This window comes from Scomber scombrus, chromosome 23 (assembly GCF_963691925.1).
Source record: "Scomber scombrus chromosome 23, fScoSco1.1, whole genome shotgun sequence".
NCBI classification, from domain to species: Eukaryota; Metazoa; Chordata; class Actinopteri; order Scombriformes; family Scombridae; genus Scomber; species Scomber scombrus.
In genome coordinates, this window is record NC_084992.1 from 14,331,359 (window position 1) to 14,356,769 (window position 25,411).

Below are 25,411 nucleotides of genomic sequence, written 5' to 3' on the forward strand. Positions count from 1 at the left end.
GGGTTTTTAAAATGTTACATTCAATTACATTTTTGACCGGAGCACCTTTAATTGTATCGGGGTACTAGCTGTCGAATAACTTTCCTAAGAGCACACACATAGACACATGTATTCTCTCACATGCAGTCTTATTCTCACAGTTTACCATCTGAAAATAATTACCAAGTCAGACTCAAACACACACACACACAAAGGCATACACACATCACAAATCTTCCTCTAAAATAGCCATGTCCAAGTACACATTCCTGCAGTGGACTTAGGGGTGGAGGGTGTGTTGATCCAGGAGAGTTGGGAGAGTGGGACCTCGCTGACTGACGTCACCCCCCTTCACACCTCTCTCTCTCTCTCTCTCTCTCTCTCTCTCTCTCTCTCTCTCTCTCTCTCTCTCTCTCTCTCTCTCTCTCTCTCTCTCTATGTCTTTAGTCTCCTGTTTTTCTCTGCCTGGTGTTTTAGTCCGTGCTCAGGTCTCGGTGTCGGCAAAGAGAGAAAGAGAAAGAGAAAGAGAGAGAGAGAGAGTGGGGGGGCAGGCAGACAGACAGACAGACAAAGAGTGAGAGAGAGAGAGAGAGAGAAAGAGGAGGGAGAGAGAGAAAGAGAGAGAGAGAGAGAAGGGGAGAGCGAGGGAGGCTGTGTGTCCCAGCCACACCGCACTCTCCAAACACAACCACAGTCTCGCCACGTTCAGTTCAATGAAGATCTAACGAGCACAACACAGAACGATCCAAACCAGAGAATATATTACACGCGCTTTACGTGCGCGTTTGACGTCCTCTCTCACCGAACATCGTTTCTACCGGACAACTCCAGGAAAGAAGCGAAATAAGAGCAATCAAAGGGGGAAAAAGGACGAAGAAGAAAAAGAAAAACCCCAGAGGACGGATTTTTTTCCTTCACGTTATTTCATTTCTAAAGGACTCGGCTTGTCATTACTGGATGTAAAAAATTAAATTCAATAAACTCTCGACTTCTCTTTGTCGAAGAAAAAAAAGGAGAGACCGAGTTTCAAAGTGACTGCAAAATGGTGATAAGGTAAGATTACTGTGAGTTTGGAGATTGTGACAGTTGGAAGTGAAGTCGCTGCCGCAGTGATTTCAGGTGTGAGAGGAGCCTCATGAAGTTGGTTCAAACACATTAGCCGTGACCAGCTAAACACATATCGACTGCTTTATTTCTCCTAACGTATATAGGCTATATACTTGATGGTTTATTCAGGGATCTGACCGTTTTATTTATGCGTCAATAATTGTTTTACGCACAGTTTATTATTACGCGCGCAGCCTGGAAGATATACCGTAGCGCTTTCACAGCCTCATTACAGTGTGAAATACGACTTCGATATAAATGAAAACAAAATAGCTCCATTCACTGGTTAAAGCTCTGTATTAAATATGAACCGTCACATACAGTATAACTGCATTTGTGAATGTGCAGGTGGAATGTTTTTTGTTATGGTGTGTTGTTTCTGTTGAGGGTTGGAGAAGCGATCAGTGTCCAACGCGTTTTAATGTTATATAGCTAAATTATCAGCGCATATCATAAGAAACATTTTTGGTAGTGTTAATATTGAGGTTGTTGTGTCTTTATAATTCGCTACATTTTATTTATTCTCCTTTATTTTTTATCAAAAAGAAGAAGACAAAAACAAAACCGACCAGCTCAAGCGTGTTATTTTAAGCTCACTTTAAGCTGTGGCTATACTGTTCATTTAGTGCAACCTTTTAAAGTTGTGGAAGCCTCGCCAGACAGAGTCGATTGTGAAGAATTTCAAAGTGCATTCCCACAACTCTCCAGCGATCCCTCATCTTATCTGTCTTATTTTTAGAGCGCTTAAAAAAAGTTGTCTGTGCTTTTTAAAGAGCTCACATAGTTTCTGTTTTATTATTATTATTTATTTTTTAAGGCAAAAATATCAGTCAGTCGAGAAAGAAGGCAGAAAGTCAGTCAGTCACGCAAGCAATCTGTCAATCAGGTCAAAGTGAACCTTCATTTCCAGTAGAGCTGTGCACACCACCTGTGCTCAGTGTCCCAGTTGGGCCACTAGGGGACTCATTGTCTCCTGCCAGTGAGGGGAATGCAGTAGAGAGGGCCTACAGGCCGTGAAGGAGGAGTGCCAGGTACTATGACAAGACCCCAGCACCATTACAGAATAAAACTTAAACTGAGGACTATAAAATATCATCATTTTAATATAAATAGACCCAACAATTTCAAAATAACTGCTTAGATGTGCATCAGCTTGTTGAAAATTGATATTTTGTGGTGTGCTATTCATGTCAGGAAGCGTCATGATGAAAAAATTCTTGGATGAAAGAACGTTGGATTTGTATTCTTTTAAAGTCTGACCATACTTGTTGTGATACATTGCTGTCTGAACCAAATGAAAATGCAGGGGTTGAGGGTGGAGTAGGCTATTCAGGTGTTCAATCGGCCAATAAGCGTGTGTGTATGTGTGTGTGTTCAAGCATGCAAAACAGTGTGCATGTATGTTTGTCCAAGCAATTCCCAGTTTACAGCCAGTAAGCACTCCGGTGGGGCACACCCCAGCACCTCCACTGTCTTATGTGTTTTACAGTTCCTAGCTCCAACAATTAGCACTTGCCCAATTTTGACAGAGAGCAATTAACGCTGTCACCACACGTTCGATTTCCAATTTTGCTGTTGCGACAGCAGCGCTCAAAAGAGGAGACAAAATGGATATGTACTAAGGTGCTGCTCAGTTTAAGTGCTGCTATCCAAAGGAGCAAAGTGTCTCAGTCATGGAAAAACGGTACTGACGCGGCCATCTTCTCTCAAATTCCATTATAAAATCACCCAAAAAAATATGTGAGAAAGCTTTATGTAAATTTTGAAAAGGTAATAGTCTATTACAGTGCAAAAGAGATAAACGGGGGAAAGGAGCCAAGCTTTTCTGTGTCATCCACAGTGTGTGTATATGTGTGTATGAAGGATACAAACAGTTCATGGCATGAAAGCCATTATATTGAAAAATGATATAATGGTTTAGAAAAAGCCTATAAGGGAGATAGGACATTTTTTGCGTGCCTCCTGATTTACCTTTTCTTTGTTCCTGAAGCACATTCTAAGAGCATATTCCACATTTTTGACAGTGTCTGGAAGGGACAGCGGGATATTTCCAAGACTGAATGCTAGAGAGAAGTCAACAATGTCTTTCAGATGTCCTTTGTAGGTGTATTATTTTTTCCAATGCGCACTCACCTGGCTAAGTGATTTTATGAGTGCTACTACACATGTGGTCTAAATGTTAAACTCATAGACATAAGCTCATTGGCAGCAGTACATTATAATGTAACAGCGGCATCTTGAAGGACTACGGAAGCTTTGTATATGTCCTTATCCAAGTCTTCGGCACAAAGCCAAGCCCTCTTAAAACAAGTGTGCCTGCACCTCACAGTCCCATTGTCTTACCACAGCCAAGCAGCTCTGACTCACTGGTCTATTTTCAAGAGTAGAAAAAAAGAGAGAGAAAAAAAAGTTTGTTTTCTATCTGTGAGTGTGTGTGTCTCTGTGTGTGTACACGTGTGCCTGTGTGTGAGCAGTACTTCAGGAATTCTAAGGCCAGGGCCCCTATTACGAGTGTGGAATGAGAAATCAACACTTACATTACAAAAATGGATACGTAAACACAGAGGCCACAATTATCAGGCGCCGTGGTGTTGGAACTGGAGGAGATGGAGTGCCAATAGGTCTGTTAGCAATCACCCCCCCTCGCTGCCTGCCCTCTGTAATCCAGTGGGTGTATTCTACCTTATTTTGTGCCAGCAACAGCCCTTAACAACTACCCACTGACTGGCTGGCCGGCTGGCTAGCTAGCTGGCAGGATGGGTGGTTGGCGGATGCAGGGGAAGTTTGACTGGTAAAGGTCATATTGGGTGGAAAAAATCATGGCAGTGACGCTGAGTATAGGTGAGAAGATGAGAAGGTAGCAAGGTGTATGCCTGTGTGTTGTGCTGTGTAGTATATATGAGTATATGTGCATGTGTTTTATATATTTTGCACTTTATTTTCTTCATGTTAATCAACCGATGTGAGTGCCTGTGCATCCGGGGCCTCCAGCCGACTACAAAACCACTTCACAGAGGCCGGCTTGATGCATTGTGACAAATGAGAAAGCAGTTTGATTTCGCACAACACTGAGCTGCACCGCAGCATAATGAAGTGATCATGACTTTACCCTTGGTTCACTTTGGCCCCGGTCCCGCTGTGTTTTTCCCCTCTATTCAATCGCTTCACTCACTTATTTACTTGGCAAGCATTTCCTCCCGTAACCTTTGGTACTGCATAACTAGCGTCAAGGGTGGGTTGCTTGATAAAAAACACCGCTATGGGGCATTGGTTTTACACATAGGGGAACGCTAGCAGTTTTTATTGATATTCAAGTTGCCACTGGTTTGGAATAATAATAAGCCTATTTTCACGCCCAAGCAAAATCACCTCTACTGTCCATCACCCGTCAGGGCAGAAAGCTGAGGCGTACATATTGTTTGGCAGTGGAAGGAGCACAGGGCTACAGCTGAGCTTGTTCTTTCCTGTTGACTCTTTTTCTCACTTTTTGTGTCATGTTTTCTCTGTCTGTCATTTCTTACAGTGTGATGTTTGTCGTTTAAGCAAAGTGTGACAAAAAACCCCTCCCCCCCACCTTCCCCATCCTTTCATCCTGATTCCACTACACGTGTCTCCTTCAGTGAAATTTGTTGTATGTGCTCTGACACACAAAGCACAGTGTCACTTCCAACATGGTTCATCTTAGCGCTGGGTACAACGCAGAATGCTTCGCCTTTAGGCTTTGCCTCCAGGCTTTGCGTACAGGGAGAGTACCGGTGTGTCAGAAACAGGGAGGACTGCTTTTCCGCCGCAGCTGTCCTTTGCTTGCAGATTGGGTTTCAGCAGATATGATGGATGCCAAACGCCTGTAGCCAGTTGTGAAGACATAGAGGGGGAGGGAGCACACTGGTATGGATTTGGATAGGGGTCAGCAGCACTGGCAAAGGATTGGAATTCTGCCCTTGACCTCCATTTTGGACAACCCCCCCCCACACACCTCACAACTAACAGCCTGTCACTATTTGCAGTTTGGCAAAGTTGGGACTAATTACATAAAAAGTAGAGACATAAAGTAAACATAATAAGCCCGATTTCAAATGTGGAACTGTAACAACAAGAAGACGTTGAGAGGTATAAAAAGGTAGCTTGGTGATATTTTGTGGGACATCACTCTGATTGTGTTGCAACCCAAAGCATTATTTCTTTTTATGCCCTTCCCATTGTCTCATTTTCTCTTATCTTAATTTTTGGGAGACTGAGAGCAGAATCCACTGAGGTTCATTTGAATAACTGGCGGAATGAGGAAATAAAAGCTGGAGGAAGAAATGGAAGTGGCGGACGGCTCTGTGCATTCATGTCACACAGCTTTATCAAATTATTCCACAATAGCAGCCACACAAGTGATGGAATTTCAATTAAAGTATGACAGTTTTAGAATTTGTTTCTACTCGCAAGAGAGCTAGTGGGGGTTGAGTTTCATGAGTTGGGGGGCAATGGAGTGGACGGTGGGGAGGGTCTCATACAGAAGACATATTTTCCAGTCTATATTCTCTATCTAACCACCTCCCTACTCACCCCCCACACCTTCATCCTCCATCAAAAGGCAATGACTTAGCTGAAACACTATTGTTCAGAGGCACTCAGCGGTTAGAGCCAGGAGCCGGGCAAAAATGGGGTGTTATGATAAAGGTCTTTGTGGCGAGAAGTCAAAAATTGAGCCTTTAGTTGATAGGCTCTTTCCAAGAACAATTACGCTACCTGCTGTGCCAAATAGAAGGGTGCAAGAGTTAAGTGCAAGGAAGCAGTGCTTAGCTCAGACTGGTGGCTAGCTTGTAAACTGGGAAAGGGCAACGTGTATATGACCATCAGGGACTGTAAACTGGTTTGGGGCTGAATTTGTAACACACGCTAGCTCACAAACACTCATGCACACACAAAGATACATGCAGACACACACAACGAGGTGAAAGACTGTATACATTTGGGGAAACTAATCCTATGAATAGATAAAACAAGCAGTATTTGTTACTGCAGCAACTCTGCAGAAAATTAATTGCATAAAAGAAACCTAAAATAAGACCTAACTTTTATCTTAAATTCGTTTTTTATATTTTTGCCCATTTGCATTTCCCAGACTCACATTGGAACTGGCAAAGAGGAGAAAATTCCATTAAAAAGTGCAGTGACATTGCCACATAGCAATTTCACGAATGAGGAATGCATTTAATAGTGGATGGATTTTTCATAATTTGGAAGTGTTTCCCCAATTTGTGCCATAATTCTTGAAGTGGTACGTGTTGTAATGGGATCCAGTGCCTCCAATCTGCTCACAGAGTCTGGCATCCACATGTCCACAAAGAGAAGTTTAAACATGTATGGATATTCCACATGGAAAGCAAGAAATATAGTGCAAAGAAAAGCAGGGAATTGGGACAGATTAACATTGGCATAGTGTAAATATTTGTTCTTTATTATTCCTCATTCATCTTTCCCTATTTTGAATTCAAATTTAAATTCCTGCATCACTGCAAGGTTAGGAGTCAATGTTTAAATTCTGTGTAACCCCGGCAGTCTCTCTCTACTCAATCTGCAATTATAGCTAGCTGCTTTGAAGAAGCCAGGCGGAACTAAAATGACTTTTCATGTCCGGTATAATGACTGCCATTTGGAAGCGGACATGGAGAGAGAGGGCGGGAGAGATAGAGCTACAGAGAAGAGAGTGAATGGAGATGGAGGGAGGGGCAGAAGGAGGGAGGAAGGGGGACAATCAGTGGATGAAAATGGCTTAGGTCACCTCTGGTTCTGACCAGACGGTCCAACCCGACCGCCTTTCCTTCTGTCATTCCCCACTGATGAATCTCTCACATTTTGGTCTTTTTTTTTCCTCCCTCTGCTGCTCACTGAAACTTTCACCCTCTGTCTCCATCTTTTCTGCCATTGGTCTCCATTCATTTGCCATCAACGGAAGCTTAGCAGCTTTAAGGCGGATTACAAGATGAACTGCACGGAGAGAGACGCCGTATATTCTCTTTAGGGTGGGCCACTACTGCCAAAGGCCAGAGCTGAGTGCCGTCACCTGGGCTAGCAGCTGGCTATCTTTTACACTTCCCTCGCTAATGAGGCCTGACAGTTGGGGCTGAAGTTATAGCGCAGGCTGGATGCTGTGTTGGTAATCTATTATTTAGACTCTCGTGGGGAGGCTGGTCTCAAGAATTTCATGCATGCATTTTGCAAAGCAAATGGTAGCCCGGGGGGAATACAAAGCTCTGTGTGGGAAAGAAATGAGCGAGTATTAGACATTAATGTGAGTTGCAGTGCTTCCTTGTCCTGCTTATTTCAAACCTGCCAAGACCTGAAAGGAAACTTTTTTTTTGTATTTGTCATTTTTCTCATCATGCAAGAAAAGTAATGTTGCTCATACAGATGTGCTTCAGAGGTGCGAGCAATGCTGACTCAATTCAACGCTTAGGTCGTCTTTGTCTTTTTCATTCAGCGTTTCTTCCTTTCTTCCTTCCTTCCTTTATTTCTTTCCTCGTGATATTTTAGGGATGACAGATGAAGGTTGTGCTTGCGTCTTCAAACAGCCGACACAGAAGAACGGGTATATCTTTCCATTCCCTTTTCATGTATATTTTAGGAACTATTTCAGAGGGGTTTCGTAGAGTTGCATCACGCTGTTATAGATAACACTGCACAGACAGCTCTTGTTTATATTTAGTCAGGCTAGAACACTATGGCGCACATGACCCTACCACTGTATTTATAGAATAATACCAGTAGGCTGGCTGCTAAGGCGGTTTTTAAAACATCCATTTCCCTAAAGTCCTATTCATTTACGTTTAGCATCAAATTATTAGAAAAACACAGCAGCGTAACACCAGTCATACAAATCAGCAAATAAGGCAATGAGGCATCGGTATCCGCTAACTTTTACGGCCCTGTGAACCCACTTCAGAATTAACTATATTTGGACCTGTGTATACGCAAATCTACTGGGACGTGAGATGGCAACAGTTAAACATAGAGAGGCTGTTTTAGCCAGAGCTCTTTAGCAGACTTGGGTTACTCTAAAATGAAGTTCATGCAGAATGGATCAAGATACCACAAATAGCTCAGAGTTATAGCTAGCATAAATACGCTACACATACCAAACCCAATGAAGTCACCAAGTTATTCATGACTCCACATGTAATGCAGATCCGCATCATGATAATTTAATGTTGCGATTTGCCACAGCGTGAAATTGGCCATGTGACGAAGAGATGAACTGCTCGACTCGTCAAGTCATGAGAGTTAAGAGTGAGAGAAATTGGCCGTGTCATACTGCCATTCAACTCACTGGCCTAATCATGAGTATTTACAACGACCTGCCTCACACCCAGATACAAATTCTACAGGTGAAAACTTCAGAGAACACCATAAGCCATCCATGTAATCCCCAAAACTCACAGGCTATACAGTAAACTAGAATTTAGGTGACCTCTAATACAAAGATTTTCCACTGAATTTCTCATGCTGTTCAAGGGAAGTCCATGTCAAGTGTAGGGCAGTGTAACCCAAGCCGCCACACTTAATCCTCCACCTAGCACTACCTTGTCCTTGCATGTGTTCTCCTGTCGATCTACCCTAAAGAAACATTCCAGGAGAGTTTTAACACCGCCGTAACTGGACACCGTCATGCCTTGAGTTTGCGTTTGACAGTGAGAAAGGGAGAGTTTTTTGGAATTGGAATGCTTGGGTACAGCCTTCTCCTTTTACTAATCTGTGAAAGTTTAACACAACACGCTCCTTGGGTTACCTGAACGTAACGCAACAAATAACCCAAGACATCAAGTCCTAGACAGCAAAGGCTAATGTGAGGGTTGATTGAAAATGGGATGACAGTATGTTGTGCATGTGTGACTGTGTACAGGTATGCTGTGTCAGAGAAAGATGGAAGGAATTAGATCAGTGGATGGTGGATAAGGGGTTGCTAACAGACACAGAGACATAAATATACACATGATTAAAGGGACCTGGAGGCGAGATGCAGGTATCTGGAAGATTTGAAACAGTGAAAAACATAGCAACAAAACAAACAAGGGGAATACAGGGAAGACATTACACATATTCTTCTAAGTACATCAAGAGCCACTTAAATACAAATGGATAGTTTGAAAACACCTCAGGAGAGACAAGTCTATTCAAATCCCAACATCATAGCAATTGTTAAAACTGAGATTTAGATATACTGTGACATGGCCTACTAACTTTACGTGTCAGCCATATTGAATGGCTTGCCTCAGGTCTAGACAAGGAAAAAGGTGTCAATTACAGCGGTATTAACCCAGACATGAAGCTAATATGCATCAAAAGTGAGGATAGATGGCAATTTAGCTGTTGATGCTTGCCGTCACCCTTCAAGCTTTTAATATTGCAAATTGATTTTCCTTTTGCCATAGCTGATTTTTTTTTCTTTTCTTCCCATTCCTGTGACACTCCAAGAAGAGTGTGTGTATGTGTGTTTTACATTACTGGGCTCTTTTGTGTCACAGTCTATTGAAAGGTTCATTTGGTAAACATGAAAACACATTACAATGCAATCCCTTCCTTCCCCTTCCTTCTGTTCTCTCTCTCTTTCCCATCTTCCCACCCTCTGCCGTTATTTGGAAACCTTCCCAACCGTCTATTGTGATAAGCTAAACACAAAGCTGTGAGGAAGATGCCCTGCACTGTTGCTGCTAGCCATATTTTTTGTCTTGCTCCTCTGCTTGGACTGCCAGCCTGCATATTACTGCACCAGGGAATTAACCCTTGCTGCTCTTTCTTTCATATTGTATACTTTTTTTTGCAATAGCCACTCCAACTGAGCTAGGAGGGGAGAAGTGCTGTAAATGTTGCTAAATTACTGACAGCGTCTCTCCTGTCAAACTGCATGCATACACAGCAAATGTAATAAACAGCTCAGTTTCCCTTGCTTGTGGCTGCCTCTAGTGAAACCTTTAGAGAAATAAAAGGGCATGACCTTTTTTTTTTATTTTTTATAAGTTACTTGACGGAAAAGTGGGAAGTTAAATAAAGGAGAGTGTAGTTCAGTGAATGTGACATTACTACATTGTCACAGTTTGTGACCTTTCCCATTTGGTCTGACAAACCAGGGTTTTTTCTCTGTCAAAATGGCCTACGCCGTTTGTAAGTGATTCTTCCCTTCCTGTCGCTTTTTTTTTTTCATATCTGCCATCTGCAGTGACTGCATGACGCCACAGCTTCTGTGTCATCAGTGATAACGCTCTCACACACACAGGGACTAGACAAGAGAAAGAAGAGACAGTGAAAAAAGCGAGCTCACTCCATCCTTTAATTGTGTCTCTGTGTGTCCCAGTGGACTTCATTACCCAGGCATCCTAAGAAATCTCACTTGTTTGCTCTTGGAAACATGTAAAAAGCGTTTGTAGTTCTTTTCATGTGTCTACAGCGGCATGAAGTGCTTCAGTCGGGCCAGTCCAAATTTCTCTGTAGCACACATCGAGGCATATTTCAAGCAGTGAGTGAAGCCAAGGATTCCTTTGCAGTAAGAAAGTTTTGATGATTATTTGCTGAGCTAATGGATCTGATAGCAGCCATCAGTAGGCCCTTTACACCAGAATCCTTTATAGCAGCAGAATTGAAGGACACCTCATTTAACCTAAAATAATACATTTAAATGTTTGCCTGCTGTTTATCTCGAACATATGTTCATCATATAATTTTAGGGTGAAAACTTACACACATTAGATTTGGACATATTTTAGTAATGCTAATGGACACAAAATTACAACATGTAATTGCAGACTGGCCGGTTCACTTGTGACATATTGCTGGGTTCATTACAGGTGTAAAAACAACTTTTTCTGTGATGAAATACAAACAAAAAAAAGATCTAGGATTCGCGTATATATATTTAAAATATAATATATTCATATTTTTCCTGGATGGTGAAGTAATTTTGCAAACTGCAATGTTTTGAAGTTAACACCCTTTCTTTTATGATTTAAAAGCAAATATCAGTGGCACATTCAGCATTCATAGACCTTACCGGAGGCTTGGAGGTAATTTTTGACTTCATTAAATCCGAGGCTAAAAATCTACAGCATCTCTACATAAAAACACAGCAGGAGAGGTGATTATCTTTGGAAATTAGCTCACTCATTTAGAGCTGTGTAGATGCAGATGCCTCAGTTCAATGAAAGCCTATTATTCCAAACGACTCTCATTAAGCTATAGTGAAATAAGGCAAGCTGTGGAAGCAGTGAAATAAAATCTTTAGACTGGCTGTGCAGAACTCAGCATTGGTAAACTACGCTGTCTTCATCAAGAGCACTGACGTCAGGAATGAACTGCAGAAAATGACTCGATGTAAAAGGAAAATTGTATGCAGCTGATTTCTACCTTTTATGCCCTGTATGAGGTTATTTGGTGTTTGTGTGCTGAGCTGAGGGAAGTGACAATACAGTCTGAGCTTAATGAGTTTAATAAAATATCTTACATTGAGAAGCATGAGTCACAGCTGATGTATAATTTCTGTATTTCAATGCAGACCCGCTGATCAGAAGCTCTTTTAAATAACACACATACCAAACTGATTTCCTGATTAGTCAAGCCGTGCTGTGCTCACTTCTATATGGCACAAAAGTAACTTAGATCACATACTAATACTGCGGCCTATGCCACTGGTTCCCACAGAGCATTATCACCATAATGAAAATTCCCATCCTAGCCATCCTATCACCATTGTATTCCCCCTGCAAACATGGGTACAGGGACAGCAAACACTTACATCCCTTCCTGGTAGTCATAGTCACAAAAGCAAAGGCTCTCTAATGTCTTGGTTAAGTGCAGCTCATCAGCTAACAGCATAGATCGCAACTTGAAGTGCAATTGACCTCCTTCCTTCCCAATGACTGCCTGTTGTTTCGTTTTTTTTGTTTTCCGCATGGCACAAAACATGTGCATTAGAAGCAAATTCAAGTCAGTCCGTCGATCACTCAGTCAGTACTTTTTCCATCTCTACGTACCAGCACACAAATAGATATATGGTGCTTGGTTTGCAATATGTGGGAGAATAATTAGATATATTGTTGGTCTATTGAGTGGTATGCAATTGAGATTAACGCTGGAACCATTATTTACCTGTGACAGTTTTTAATTGAATAAAATATTCATGTCCCTTAGTCTTTGAGTTTACCTACTGTAAATCCTTTTGTTAAGCACTCCCCATTGTTAAAAACAGTCCAGATGAATCCAGATTACAAAAACACAGGCATTTATACATGTAACGCCCACCAGTTAAAATTTACCCGTGAACATTTATTTCCACATAATTAATGTTTAAACATTTTAAGTTTCTAGGCAACAGCATTCATTGGAGTGTTTAATCTGACAACTATGTCAAGTCATAATTGAATTATCAAAAGAACAGAGGAGAATGACCTGCAAAAAAACCTTCGCCAAGTGCCTGAAGTGCAGGAAAGCTGTCTGTGCAGAATGTCTGCTCAGAGTGTGTGTGGGAAAAGTTATTTTTAGTTAATTAATTATTCATTCATTTTTGTTTTGCCATGGCACCATGTATTATGTATAGGCTATTTACCCATTTTCTTACTCTGTTTGTGTATCTAATCTATTCTAATCCATTTTTAGTGTCATTTTAAACTGATTTATACTGACAGCCATACAACGCAATTAGTGTTCTTAAAGATACATTGCTTTGTGAAGACAGTGTCTTAATACCTACATTTGTTAATATTTGGAATGCCATAGCCAGGTGCACGGGTATATTTTACCTGTAGCGAACCCTAGTAGTTCTAGTGTTAAAGTAAATTACTGCTACTATTACTGTTCAATTACTGCAAGTGTTTGATTTAATTACATACTTTCCCACAATGTTACTGCAGTAAACGTAAAACTTCCAAAACTTGTCCCCTGGGTCACACAACCAGGTGACATGATGAACCAACCTCAAAAGAACTCATCCTCCAAAGCAGGTTAAACCCCGGCTCACTGTCAGTCTGAATGCTAGGTTCCAGTTGGGACATGAGATTAGCAACTGCTAAAGATAAAATATGTGCATATACTAAACCTTTTTTTAAGTTTTGGCAATAACAGACCACTTTTTGTCCAAATCTGCATCCTCCAAACCTTCATTAGTAATACAGTTTATTCGATCTGTTCCTCTTGACAAAATGTTCATAAATGCTGCGGTTATTTAGGTTATTCCAGCACTGTAATAGCTTAAATGACAGCAAAAACCAATGCTGCATTTCTAAGCACCACAAGGCCATATAGCATCTGGACTTATTTTTTCCCAGGATCCATTTCAAGTGTTTAACACCAGGGGAGCACAGTTAGGAGGAATGAGGCAGGGAGAGAGATTAGATTGACTCTTGTCAAACGAGGAAAAATACTGATGGGTCTCACGGTTCCCCAGGGTCTCAACAACACAGCAGGTGGCCTTCATTTGCATCTCCCACGAGCTTACCGTCTCCCTCTCTTTTCCGTCTATTTATTACAATGACTGCAGGTGGAAATCAGATGATTGTCAAACCAACCTTATATTGAACAAGGTTCTATAACATGCGCTGGCATTCACACACACAAAATAGCATGAACACACAAACACGGCAGAGTGCTGTTTTTAGACTGTTTCCCAGTTTATTACTGCTCTATGATAACCTCCGTCCATAGATTCATGTGCTGTTTGGCCGAGGCCCTAAACATCAGTGGCCTGTATGAAGTGATGGAATGTACACATTAAAATTCGATCTCCTGCATCAGTACATCCAGTGCTGGTCAGGACGGCAACTATAAATTGCTGGCCATTATTTTCGATTAACCACGCTGACACCATGGCCCATCACATTTCTTCCCATTTTTACACCCTGTCACAGTGCCGCCATATTTTCAGTGCTGTTTCATTTTAGATTGTCCCGAAGCATGATAACACAGACCAGCAAACCTGGGGACACAAGCCACTGGGCGATCTTATTAATGGCAGAGCTGCGATAACAGTAGTCATCTACGTCCTCTGTGGTATCTCGATCTTCAGGCACATCCTTTCCAAGGCCTGAAGAGCAGCGGCGTCATAGCGGGTGCAAAGGGGCAATGACTTGGTAGTTTATCATTGATATGTTGGGAAAGTTTAATTCTAGGCATTCCGAGTACAGCAAACAGGATTCCCCAACCAGTGATTTAAAAGCAGACACAAAATGGCTGTATCAAGCCAGAAATGCAATTTGTAACTTCTCTGCGAGAGACCAACAAAATAAAACTGTCCTAAATATAAATCATTGTGTAGAAAGTAGAAATAACCTGAATAAATTTATAGGCCACATGCGACCATAAACATGAAAAGTAAATGGCATTTTAATTTTCATCATTCATCGTTAAACATCATCTGTGGATGGGGGGTGGTCATCTGCCGGCTAACATCAGGGATAGCAGATGCACAACACAAGAGGAGCAGATATATGACATTTATTATCAGTTGCTCATTCTGTAAAATAATGGCCAGTATCCCAATGCAAGAAAGCACTGCCAAAAGTTCAGTGCAATCACAATTATGGACATTTTATTATCAGAGCTGCTAAGCCACTACATTATTCACATTAACTTAATTGTCTGACTTCAGGTTTAAATATAGTTAGGGACAGCTTATATTAAAATATTTGATATGGCACGGAGCCATATGCATTTGCAATACAATGAGTTCAAAAGGGCAAAAGAGTAAACTGAAACGGTGAAAGCAATCTGACTGCTAAGCTCTTGTTTTGACAGAAACAAATTGTTGTGTCTGCGCAGAAAGTCCTCTTAGTTCTTAATGAGTTTATTGGTAATCAATATGCCTTTCTCGTCCACTGGCAACTGACACTGAGGCCATGACCCAAGAGGAACCCTTAGACAGTGGAATTGAGTGGGTCAGTGTGGATTGGTAGTTGCTCATTCATGCTTAGGCAGACAGGAATGCCCCAGTTTCACCTAGGTGAGAGGAAGGGGAGGAAATGAAAGACATTTCATCTTGGCACTTAATTCCACTGCTGTACAGCATCCTCTATAGTAACTGGGAGGCATAATGTTTATCTTAACTTGAAATAAGGCAACCTGCCTTTTCCCATTTTTGTCTCTCACATCCTTCATTTATTTCAAGGTGTTATATCTCTTATACACTCTGCAGCACATGATAACTGATTTGGCCTGCGACCAATTCTCTTTGAAAGTAGACCTCCTCAAAGAGCTGGGTATGCGTCTCTGTCAAATACTGCACAAAATGCTAGTTTGCCTGTCAGTCAAACGTCTTGGCGGAACCTCTCCTCCAGTGATTCTGTTAGCATCCTGCTGATACAGGCGCTTTCTTGGTAGTGTTTTTTCAGGAAGATGGGGCCTGGCCTCCCAGTGGGGGTCAGAGCAGTTGACCCTACCCTGGCAGGCTCTCAGTCTGCCTGCGATGATTTTATTCAGCCCCACTCAGTAGAACAGCAGGGTGTACCCCGGGTCAATGTGGCACTGCCAGTGCCTATTGCATTGAGAAACCAAAGGCTCTTTCAGATGCGCTGATCAAGGGTACCGGATGTTTTTGATTCACACTGCTGAGCTTCTATATATTCAGCAGTCAAATCACTCTGCTCAAAATGAGTTTGTTTTTCTTTTCTGGAAACTGCGATGGTGCAACCGACTTTTGCTGTACCTAAAAACAATATAGTCTTCCAACTACGGCTCATTTCAAATGCACTCTGTATCCACATTGGTGGCCACTGCCTTTCACAATTATTTAGCCTAATACAGAACAGAACAAAGGAGGGAAAAGAGGATATCTGGCAAATGGAAAACAATTGGGCCAGGTGCCAGAATCTAGTCAAGCATGTGAGCTCAATAAAGCACACTGTATCGATTTGCGAGTTATTCATTATTTGTTTTGGATGTAGAGAAAGTTCTTTGAAATGATTTTGGTGTGCAGTTCAGACTCTGAAATAAATGGTTTGACAGATCATCAATGACCACAGAATATGATAGTAAATGGCCAGATATTGATTTATTTCCCAATGCACCCCTTCTCTTCTGGTGAGCTATTATGCTTAAAGCAAGACCAAGCACTCTCCTGAGTATTGGATTTTTGTCCAGCCTGCTTTCAAATGTGAAAATGAGGATTTATTTTGTCCTGCTGCTTGAGTGATGCTTAAAACAGAGCATGGATTCAACTAGATAAATGGAGATAGAGAAAGGATATACATCACAACGCACTTAATATCGCTCGTGACAACAAACAGCCTTTCTGGTGGTAGTATGCAAGCATCTAGACCCTCAAAATGCAAAAATGGCAGCTTTGTTTACTGCATTCAAAATAAATGGCTGAGGCCCCGCTGTCACTCACAGATGGCACTTCCTTTGAGAAAAAAAAAATGCAGAGCCAGTGACTCGCAATAATGTGTTGGCATGGCGGCAGCCATTTTGCACAACCTCCGGAGGCACTGATCGTCACAGAGAGGCGTTGGCATTGTCTTGGCACCGGCCCGACCCTAGGCTCGGAGTAGTAACTGATAGCCAAGCTGGAGCTTGTCAGGCCTGACGCTTATCACTTTTGACATCTGTCCACACCATCTCTCTTCCCTCGTCTGCAGTAGGCTCCAGAACACTGACCTTGGGATCTCTTTCTCTGTTACTCCACTGCCCTGAGCCGACCCCTCCCTCCATGTCTTCATTTGGCACCGCTTCTGTGTGTGTTGTTATGAGGCTATCATTTACCCTTTTAGACCTTGCTTTGTGGTCAAACATGACTTGCAATCTGATGTTTAAACATTGACAAGCCACCTGCTTTATTTGAAATGCTGCTTCAATGCCGTATTGAACAGTTATAACTGTATTGTAGTCCTCTCTCTTTAACATGTCAGGTGAAGCACATTTACTGTTTGTTTATTTGAGAATGATTTGTGTTAGGAATAGGTTTAACAAATGGCTCAGTGGAAAAACTTGATACAGATGTGCAAGTAAAAAAAAAAACTAAAACAAAGCAAAAATAAGACAAAGTAGGGCTGTGATTTTTAAGATAATTATGTGAACCACGGTTTAACTAGAAACTGATTTCTGCCTGCAGATGGTATGAGTTGTTTTATAGTGCTGTTTTATGTGTTTGCGCCAACAAGACAAAGGAAGAATGGGAAAAAAAGAAAGACAAGCTCTCACACACAGCCAAACACTGACAGGCTGGCAGGAAATGTCTGACACGATGTGAGGGAGTACTGTTGCTGTTCTACAGCCTAAAGAAAGGGTCAGCATGGCAAGTACACAGATGTCCATATGGCATTCTGAATCAACTTGTGTTACAGTTCATGGGAAACTATGATTTTATATACATGAAGGGGTCTGTTTTGAAGTCTTTCTATCAGAACTAACTTAAACACCCATACTGAAACAATTTAAGGATGGTCTTGTGCTTGCAGCTGAGATACTGAGAGCTAGTCAGACTCCCACACTGTTTGCAATCACAGATGATTTTTGCTGAATAGATTTTTGTTTGCATTTACAGAATAGCCTTGCATTTTACTGTGTTACATTGCGCATCTTTTTACATTATGCTACTGTGACTCATCAGCAGCCTTCACCCCTGGCCTCCCTTATGAGGTAATTAAGCCCCTGGTTGTTTGTTTAGCTGTCTGCATGTGTGTCCTGTATAAAACACAGGGGGGGCATATGTTCTTCCTACCATAAACCCATTGAAACAGCGGGACATGAGTGGTGAGGAGGGGTCGACTGTGCATGTGTGTGTGAGTGTGTGCTCTAATTAGGTAGGCAGAAGTGTATTAGCCTCACTGGGCAACAGCCAGCTGGGAGCATCTGGAGTCGTCTTTCATACTCACCAACTTCCCCACTACACACATGCTTGTCCACACACCCACACACGCTCAAAATTAGAAAAGATATCCATGGAACAGCAGTGTGATAAGAGAGCGCAGGTCAGGCATGACGGGTCATATGCAGAGCTATTTAAGTCTGCCACATTATAAGCTTCCCTCACATCACAGCCCCTGCTCATGTCCCCGTCTGGAGTGCTTGTTTTAGAGTAACGGTGCCACTCTCACATCTCTTTCGAGACTAGAATGCCAACAGTGGCAAAGGGAGGACCTCATCCATTCCCAGCAGCTTCTGCACTCCCAAAGATGCATCAAAGCTGTCCCAGAGGACCAAAAGAATTTAGTTTCAAAGCAGGGTCAATATCTAAAATAATCCTCACAGAATACCAGCCCTCACTTGAGATGGCTATTTTGGGTACTTTTTTCTGTGTGGTTGATAAGATTGAATCATTTCAAAACAACTACTTCTGTTTTCTGAAAGTCTTGACGCACTGTGCTATAAAAAGTGGAGCTTTTTCACGTTAATATCAATGACATACTTCAGCTGCTCTCACCGACCGCATTTGCACTAATGTCCAACTCAGATTTCTGCGTAGGTGCACACTCACCACTGCACTGTATGTAAAGAAATACTGCTGTCACATGCTATAGAAAAGAAAAAAAGCAAACAGAAAAACTGACTTGGCACTTTCAGTATTTCTCCTGTACGGAGACCTCAGTGAGCCAGCTGAAATAGTATTTCTCTGTGCTATTGATTAGCTGGTTAGGCCATGAAAATCCAGGGACAAGACAGCCACTGAGCTCCTTTCCTCTGGCCTACCATTGCATGCTAGTATGTCTGTTCTCTCACTTTACGTTCCTCCTTTTTTTCAATGTATTCCAATCCTCTAGGTGTTACGTATTTGTCACCCTCATTCTTGTGCTATCCTTATGTGTTTTACTATGTGCTCACAGAGAAAAAGCCCCAGCAAGTCGCATGCCGAGTTAGATCACAGGAACCCAGCTGTTCACAGTCAAGGGCCGCTTCTTTTATTAGCCGTCTGTAGGCCGACCTGGTGGGGCACTGAGAGGGAGAAAGACTGGGTGGCAGGAGGAGGAGTGCGAGGGCAGTAGGGGGCACAGATTTCCCAGCTGTTAGTCCACAAGCTTTGCCCCCTGTCAGAGATTTAGTAGATCAGCGGGAAAGCAAGCACATACACAGAGGTGAGACAGCTGACAGAAAAATGGATTGAGATGGTCCTTTTCAAGTGGGATACTACTTGCACATGGACTGCTAAACTCCTCTTTCCTTTTTTTTTTTTGTTGGCTGCAGACCGTAAAGTTTTGCATGCTGCACCACTGGAATGTACAGTGGGATAAGGCACAAGCCAGCAGGCGTGCAACGCCTTAATACCCCTACAAATCCCCATCTCCTGCCTTGCGTCCCTTTTATTTTTCCCTACCATCTCACAAACCCATGCCGCCTTTCAGTCTGTGGAGAACTGTTTTACTAGTGAGCCAGTGGTCTAGAGGGACACAAAGGACCTGAGTGTAAAATTATATTTCTAGCTATATAACCAGACATCTATTGTGCTAGTTTTACGACATTATTTTCATTAAGATTGCAGGGATGGTTTTCTGTCTTTGTTGTGCATCCCCTCTATCTGCTTCAATTGTAACCACTGTGGAAACAAAACCACTCAAAAGAAGGGGCAGTGATGAGAGCAGCACAGAGTGCTCCCATTTGTTTAATTAAATTTACTGTGACAAGCAAGCATGCTGTTTTGGCTAAACATGTTGCTGTGGGAACCCAAAAACTTTACAATTTGTGAAAAAAAAAGTGCTCTGTATGAGGTGCTAAAACGACTTGACTTAAGATATGAGAATGGGTCTCCTGCAAGTATTTGCCTAGAGTCCCTTTTGCTCTAAAAGTACTCGAGATGTCTGTATTGTATTTGCATATTTATGAGAAATGGGTGTCACAGTGATTAAGTTAACTGGGAGCCAGTTCTGCAGAGTGTGGATAATGAAATCATATAAAATGTGAAAGTCAAAGGGCATTTTCTTCAAAATATCTCTTTCAACCTTGGTGAAGTTGGCGAAGTTGGGTTAAGAATTTTGCCTCAGCAAATTCTCCTTCACGAACCCTAAATGATAAGGTAAAGCTAGAGCATGAGCAGTCTGGAAAGATATTTTCACTAGACATTCTCATTGTATTGTATAAACATGGACCCAATATGGACGAAATACTTGAGACCAATGTAGCTCAGTGGCCCCAGACAAGTAATTAGAGTTGACACTGTACAGTCATTATCCCAGCAAAAAATACAACCTTTCCAGGTCACGTCACTTTGTTTGCAGCCGTAAAACAACTTTATTTCTGCATCGAGCCACCATTAGAGTAGCCCCAATCCACTTGCCAGCATTTTATGGAGCACGGAGTGATTGGGGGCGAGTAAGAGATTCAATAAAAACGTGGTAACACAATTGGCTCAACACAAGGTAACCCTGTTGAGTGTGACAATTTTGTGTGGAATTTGCACCCGATTATATTATCATTTTATACACCAGTGTATATGATGCAGACAGAGTAGTTTTCATCACCCTAATTTAACAAGCGCCTCCTGAATGAAGCCCCAAACAAAGGCACCAAATTCTTTACAGCCCCCTTAAGAGCTAATCAGCCATCTTGCTATGAAACACTAGAGTTTATATTGGCCCTTCTCACACAATAGTCTCAGTGTACGCTTGTTGTTAAGCTCAAAGGTCTTGGCAAGAATGAAACTCATCCTGTTGCTGTCTTGGTGATTACTGAATGCAGGCAGGAGAAAATAAGGCCATAATCTTTGAGGGCAAAAATTAAGTTCAAAGTATTTTTGGCAACTGTGGGCTGGACTGTGGACAGAAGTTTCTCACAACAATAGGAAAATGCCCCACGGAAAATTGCCCTTGGAATGTGAGATCAGCCGTGAATTTTCAATCAGCTCGACTTTCCTCTTGCAAGACTTCTGAATCAGCAAAACATCTTGTAAATATGATGTCGAACCGCTTTTCAGGGACACGGTTTGCAGTGAGCCATTGGGTTGGATCTGTTTTATATTGAAAATGTAGTATAAAGAAAAAAACTGTTTTGTTGAGCTTAAATTAAACTGTTGGACTGTAGAGTACTTGTGTATATGCTTGGACTGTTTTCCCAAGATGTTGGAGTAATTACAGAATGATTCCGGTGAACAACAGTTCCTCTTTTAATTTTCTCAGAGCAGAGATGTACAGTATCAATTTCTGAGCAGATTTTACTACAGATGATAAAAAAGACATAATGTTACATAAGCATTTGGTGACAGTGACTCAGTCCACATTAACCCTGTTTAAATTTTTAGTCGTCCTTTTGGACCAAATCCAATGAAGTGCTCCCCCTCATTTTTCCCATGAGGCACCACTTGAATGAAAACGAGTGGGAGTATCCTGCTGAAACTGACTTTCAGCATGCTGAGACACAGGCTATATACTTTCATAAAGTATACACTTCATCAAAAACACCAGTGAAGGGGAATGGGAGGATGACCCCACTCAGATATACACACCAACACTGCTACCATCACCAATTTATCACACGTAATTTCTTCAGCTCTTGACCCTTGACCCCTCCCTAGGGCTGTGTTTGTGTTGAGTATAATGTGCCACTATGTGAACTGTCTGTCTGAAGCCTCCCTAGAAGGACACAGCAGTGTTCACAGGAGAAATATGCCTCTTAAGCCACTGGTGGCAAATTCGTCCTTGTTCCTAGTGTGTGTCTCTGTCTCTTTGTCTGTACGTCTTTTCATCCCTTTTAGTGTTGTATGCATGCTGCTCATTAGCCAGACAATGGCCACTTATGATGAAATGTCATTCAGGGCAATATGTCAGAAAACTGTTGGGGTGAAAAAAGGGAGGGTGGCAACAGAAAGGAGTATACTGAAAGAGAGAGGAGACTGGAGCCAAAGGAAGGAGAGGTGGACATAAAGGAAATGGCAAGGAGATTATGGACAACCTGAGAACAAAAGAGACAATGTGTGCGACAAATGAGAAGGGGGGGGGGGGTTTGTATGTTTTTCACTGTGACAATCCGCGAGCAAGGAATCAGCAAGACCTCAGTTCAACCCAACAACGTGCCTTTCCAAAGAGTGACATTACAAGCGAGCCCAGTGACTCAGACTGCCCTGACCTCTTGTGCTAGTGAGACCTTGCAGAACGAGGCAATGCTGCTGTTCCATGCACGCACCAGCCACACTGCTGCAACCCTAACTGAGGCACTAGCTCCATCCAGTGTATGCTGGCTCCCGTCCCCTTACATCACCGCGTCTGGAGGCGGAAGGTGGGGAGGGGTACAAGATTAATGATGGTGCTAACCGCGTATTTATCATCCGGCTGGAGAGTAATGCGACACCTTTCTAATCTGAATATATTTCATTGGGCTGTTATGGCACTCAGCCCTGGGCCCCACGTATATGTGTATGCGTGTGTGTGCTTGCGCCTCTGTGCGTCAGTGGAAGTGTATTTGAATGTTAATCATATCTGCATGAGTTTGCGCGTGACAATGTGTGTGCTTGTAAAGGCTTGAGAGTTCTGTGAAACCAACCAGCCGCCATAAACGCTCACACTATCTACCCTGGCAAAACGGCCCTGTGGTAATTAGATAAAGATGAGGTTCCTCTTTCCAGCACGTTAGGGCCACACTCACCGAGATCCTCTCCTCTGATTCTCTGCAGCCTTATCAGGTGAACACCCTTCTTCCATCCTCCTCTCCATCTATCCCTCTCATTCTCCGGCTACTTCTTTATGGCACTCAGCAGAAATCAAGATGGATTTGTACTCAACACAGATGGGAAGATAGGGAATGTGCAAGGCCAAGATGGGGCCTGATAGGGCCCACACTGGGCCTCCAGTTAGATTGGCTATACTGTCAACACGGCTGCCAGAGCTATTGAGGAACTTTGGAATAGAAACTGCCTGGTTTAGAGGATATTATCCTGAAGGCATTTTCAGATGATGAACTTACAAACTGGGTAGATAGTTTTTCCACATTTGGGCATGCACAAGACCGCACAATTATGCAATGATTAGGCTTTCATACATTATGTCATACTTACTATTAACCTAGCAATCCACTGACGTAATACAATTTCCAAAGAGTGCAGCATGGTGTATGGATTCTATTTGGAAAACCTTGTCCAATCTATTCAGGTTTTTGGTCTAAAGTAGGGGGTCAAAACCTGGTCAAGTGCATATGTACCAAGATAGGATGAGTGTAAGATGTAGCACAGTCATGGGAAAACAGGATTTTCTAAATTTAGTGACGCCATAGAATATCCGATTGAGCAGTGTCCACATCAATAATTTTATGTCTAAGTCCATCACTAATTACAATCAGTCACAGAATACAGCTGTAGTCTTAGGACACAGGACTCTCCTTTTTAGTCCGACATTCAAAGTTTAGAGCATACAGACTTATATTATCACAGCAGCGACAAGACCGTCGGAATTATATGCTGGAAGGGAGCGCACATATGGGCACGCTTTCTCGCACAAAGAGGTTTTTTCGCTCGGAGATTATGTCTTGCTTTCTTATGTACCATTTGCCAATCTTCCATTTATGCAAGTGAATATATTTCAGAGTCAGAAGCTTATTGCGCGCCTCATTGTTCAAGCTCATTGTAAGGCAACAAAGGGAGAGAGGGAGTGAGAATGATTTTTCAAGTGAGAGATTTGGATAAGGCACTAACTCACCTACCCACCTACCCATGCTTACATTAAAACCCTCACAACAACAGCAGATCCTTACATACCTGATACAAATTCATGTACAAAAATGGTTATTAGATGAAAACATTGGTCTTGTCCCTGATACCCTGAGAACAGTTTGTGACATTGTTGTATCTATGCTAATATGTTCTTGTGATTAGATTAATGCTAGTGGCTACACATCTATCCCTTTCCGCAAGTCAGGAACATTAAAATGCTGTTACACTCAAAAGTAGCTTACAATGTGATACTCAATGACAGATGATTCAGTTTTTACTTTGTTTTCATTGGTGGATCAGGGCCAGATTTCTGACCTGTCACATACAAGATCCATGCTCATTTCCCAGCAGGAACTTTTTCAACCTCCATCATGTCAAAACAGAGTAATAGGTCTGGTGCTAGAACTCCGTTGACTGACTCATGATATTTCAGTGTCATTCCAGCCCTGAGCATCTTTCACCAGACTTCAGCACCATTCCCACCATGGTGCGTGTATTAATCCCCTAAAGGAGGGACAGTTTATCTGTAGCAGTTAGCAGCTGGTGTCTGCCCCAAAGACTCCAATTGCCCCCAGTTAGCGTTGCCACTTCAAATGCTAGTCATTTAGCAAAAAAACAAGTCAATCATGTGCAAGGCAACTGCCTGTGAGTTCAGAATGTCCCCAGTGATCCCAGATATAGCAATGAGGGGGCAAAGGGGAGTCATGACCTGCTGGGCCATGGAAATCAGGTCAAATTGGTCATCAGCAAACTATCTGGGTCTAGCGTTCTGCTCTAATGATTGTCGCTGTTCAAAATGTTTATAATGACCAAAATTCTGGGGCCCCTGGTGTCGTCTGGAGTCTACCTTTGTTAGTTGATTTTAGCCCATGCCATTGCGGGATTGTGGAACTAAATTTAGTATTGTGATCTTGACTGAGAATATTTCACAATTGTCTCAGCACTGAAATATGTGAATAAATGAGGAAGGAAAGAGTTGCTAAGCCTGTGGCCACCCAAAAATGTAAAATGTTGGAAAGGCAAATGAATGGCATTCTCTCTGGATTATACTATGGTATTTTTTGTGCACAATACCTTGGGGGATCTTAAAGACTATATGAAAGCCAAAAGAAAGGTCATTTTTGAGTCTTTTTCTGTTTAACTATCACACATCAGAGATCCAATAATAGTGGTAAACTTCACAATAAATAACTGTGTTTTCCTCGCTTTTAAAAGGCAGATAAAAAGATACACATCTCTCTTGTATCTCATCTCTTGTCTGACAAAACTGCTTTGATGTGACACTGGAAACCTGCTGAAACTCCATGGCATCAATGAACGTATGAGTTTGATGGCTGACAATGTTAGTGGCATTAACTCACTTGCTGTCTTTTGTAGTTGGGCTAATGGGAACTGAACAGTAATGTGTCCACACACATTTCCCTTCTATTGGTTTCAATTAGCTTCACAGGGATGTGAAATGCTTAAACTACAGTTTTCTTTCTTCTTTTTTTGTCTTTTATCATGTTTAGCAAAGCCCAGTGCTCTCAACTGTTGTCCTTTAGTTTGTAGCTTTATTTGTCTGGCATTGACAATGTTAGCCAAAAATAGACATATGAACAACTGGAGCAGAATTTGCATCACATCATCACAAGAACTGTACTTATCTCCCCAACAAGTTTTCTTTGGCCAAAGCAATGGGTGAATGAAATAACAGAAATAAAGAATAACAAGTTCATTAGTTTTGCATTT

The 25,411-nt window shown here is 42.0% G+C and overlaps 1 protein-coding gene across 2 annotated transcripts in view; it reads left to right on the top strand.

Moving 5' to 3' along the window:
- Nucleotides 1-587: 587 nt before the first annotated feature.
- Nucleotides 588-25,411, top strand: part of LOC134005964 (receptor-type tyrosine-protein phosphatase delta-like) — a 135,819-nt gene continuing 110,995 nt past the window's right edge. For both annotated transcript variants that reach the window (XM_062445010.1, XM_062445011.1), the window contains exon 1: nucleotides 588-1,032. The gene's annotated coding sequence lies outside the window, so the exon portion shown is untranslated. The remainder of the gene's footprint in view (nucleotides 1,033-25,411) is intronic.